Source organism: Gobio gobio (genome assembly GCF_949357685.1).
Source record: "Gobio gobio genome assembly, chromosome: 22".
Classification (NCBI taxonomy): domain Eukaryota; kingdom Metazoa; phylum Chordata; class Actinopteri; order Cypriniformes; family Gobionidae; genus Gobio; species Gobio gobio.
The window spans coordinates 30,354,582-30,357,550 of record NC_137118.1 but is presented as its reverse complement, the minus strand read 5'-3'; the positions used below and the strand labels follow the sequence as shown (position 1 = coordinate 30,357,550).

Here is a 2,969-nt window from a genome sequence, read left to right as displayed (position 1 = left end):
AGCAGCTTCACAGTGTTAAACAAAATAATGCAACAGAGTTTGAGCCGTATAGCCGTTCTGGAAAAAACGGTGATGTCATCAGTTCATTTCAATTATCATACAGTGACAATGTGGGCTTTAAATCAGTATTTTAGTTTATATGGTAAATTTAATTTAATAATTAGATTTATTTGGATATTTAGTTGAAAAATGTAGTGTCCCCAACTGAGCAAGCCAAACAGAGGCGACAATTCCATTCTAATGTTTGGCAGCAGTGGCTCAGTGTGTTTCATGTAGGTTGTCCACAAACCGGAAGGCCAGTTCGATCCCCGGTTCCACCTGACCAAGTGTCGAGGTGTCCATGAGCTAGACACCTAACCCCAGCTGTTTCGCGATTAGCTGGATGGCGCCTTCCATGGCAGACCACCGCCGTCGGTGTGTGAATGGGTGAATGTGAGGCAATGTGTAAAACGTTTTGGATGGCCATTGGTCTATTAAAAGCACTATATAAATGCAGTCCATTTACCATTTATCATCTTGAAAATGTTATGAAAAGGTAATTGGTTAATGTTCTTTAAATGTTTAAAATATGCGCTCTCATGTATAAATAATGTTTTTTCTTGGTTTATGTGAACGTTATAGAAACATTCCATTCTATCATCTTGAAAAACAGTATGAAAACGTTATTTCTGAATGTTTTTTAAAGATTCAAAATGTCCAGATTTTTCATGTAGGCCTTTTAATGTGTTTTTCTAGGTTTATGTAAACGTTAAAGGAACATTCAATTCTGTCATCTTGAGAATGCTTGGAAAAACGTTTAAACATCCTCCAAACATTGCCCTGGGAATTTTTTTTATTAAAAAAATATCAATTCAATAAATAACACTTGATAAAACATTACTACAAAAACTGTAAGACACTACTGTCACAGGTCGGAGCGGACCGCGTGAGTCCCGCTCCTCCCTTATTTTTCACCTCGGGGAGGTTCCCAGTGATACCCCAGACGACCAGACACACGAGGACACCGGAGTAAAGTTTAAAATTACAAGTCTTTATTAATTTACTTAAAATTTGGGGGGGAAGGGGAAGTGAGGGGGCTAAAATCCAAGAGGACTGGAGAGTGAGGACACCGCCTCAGAGCTCACCGGCTCTTTCCGCAGGAGAACCTCAGATAAGTCGTTTCGTCCTTTTTCTCAATGTTTGGCTTCCATGTCCTGCTATGTGCTCACTTGGCTCTTTCTTTCTTTTCCCAGGGCGGACCTTTCGGGGGATTTACGCCACGGCTTGCTCCTTCTCCTGAACACAGGGGTAGAACGGGTAAGTACAGGGGAACGGGGCGACAGGGGTACCTCTCTCTCAGGCGTGCTCCGACAGCTTCCTTTCAGAATGGATCAAGGGGCCGGCGTCATAGAAGTCGGTACCTCCGGGGCATCCGCTGGATCTGGGTCAATACTGGGACTTTTGTTTGGCATACAGGTAAGTATAACTTCGCTCAAAGGATATCACTCTCAGACTCCGTAGACACGGTTCATCAGTTTTTCTCTCCTTGTTCCAGGCTCCGTGATAGCGGTGGCTCAGGGGCTTGACCACGGCGGTGGTACTGGATCGGGCGCTTCTCTAGATGGCTTCGGTCGTACTACCACCGTAGAGACAGAGTAGGGTGAGGTTCACAGCGTGAATGTTTAGGGCTAGTTACTCCACCAGCTTCGGGATCGTACCTTCCCCAGAGAGTGGGTCAGCCTGGAAAATGGTCTTTGGGACGACACGCACACACACAGCACAACACAGCAGATTCCAAGTGTACACTCTCAAAGTCAAAATGCTGACTCACCCACGGCACTCTACACACTAACCAGGTGTACTTAAGGTCCAGAGACCACTTTTCCCGCGTCGTTTATCTCGGGGGGGGGGGGGGGGGTTGAAATCGCTGAAGCGCTGGTATAGCGAAGAACCAACGAGGAGGACGTTGCTGCTACACCACCCCGGCGGCTTTCACTGTCCGCCGTCTCTGGCTCTCCCACGCTCACTCTCCGGGTGGGGCCACTCGTTTTCCTAGTTTCAATGTCGCAAGGCTCACAGATGATAAACTTCCTATGAATTTGTTACTGTATACGTTTCTCAGGGTACTCACACATTGCTCAACCCGTATGCTCGTCTTGTTCTCTCCTCCAGTGTCTGGCTTGCGTCCTGGCCGTTGTGCTCTCTCTCCCGAAGGGATTTGTTCATCAGCACTTCCGGCAACTGTCCTGCATGTAACTTCTCAGAATCGGACACACACTTGACACTTGAATCACACTGCAAAACTCGGTCTGTATTATACTCAGCCTCGTCTCTTTTCTTCTCTTTATAGTTCTCCGGATCTTTGATCGCTCAGTCCACAATATCCACCTCGTGTTATCCTTTTTTGCCCAAATCCTCTCGCCGCAACGGCTGGAAGCGGCCACCGCCACCGCCGAGCCCGAGCCCGAGCCCGAGCCAACAGCCGCGGCCGTGCACGACCGCTGCGACGACCGACTCCCAACTGAATTCTGGAAGCCCTCTTTATACTCCTCCTGCCTCCCCTTCACCCAATCCGGAGATCGCGCTGTTCATTTGAGCACCTGCCGCCGATTTTCTATGATTTTGGCGCTGGGACGGGAACCCGGAAGTAGTGGTGTTTGATCCGGGCGGAACAAATCTCTGCCACTATGGTTCCGCCCCAGGAAAAAGTCACACCGTGACACTACACAAACATTTTTCTGATTTTAATATATTTAAAAATTTTATCTGTCAACCTTTTGCCAAGGATAAGTGTACTACTGTAACATACAGTACATCTAAATGAAAACAATATCATAACTGATATCTTATTTTGCTTTCACATTTTATATACTCAAACATTCCACAAACTGAAACATTCCAAATCGTATAACAAGATACTTTGTGTGTAAAACAACTAATTATGTGGGTTGTGTGTCCTCTTTTCCAGAAGTCTCTGCTTCGGGCTGAAG

The 2,969-nt window shown here is 46.2% G+C and overlaps 1 long non-coding RNA gene across 1 annotated transcript; it reads right to left on the bottom strand.

The window, feature by feature from the left end:
* Nucleotides 1-1,009: 1,009 nt before the first annotated feature.
* LOC307119227 lies at nt 1,010-2,631 on the bottom strand. The gene is made up of 2 exons (XR_013815623.1): nt 2,111-2,631; nt 1,010-2,031 (listed from the first exon to the last, which is right to left on the bottom strand). It is a non-coding gene; the product is annotated as an uncharacterized lncRNA (long non-coding RNA).
* Nucleotides 2,632-2,969: the final 338 nt, after the last annotated feature.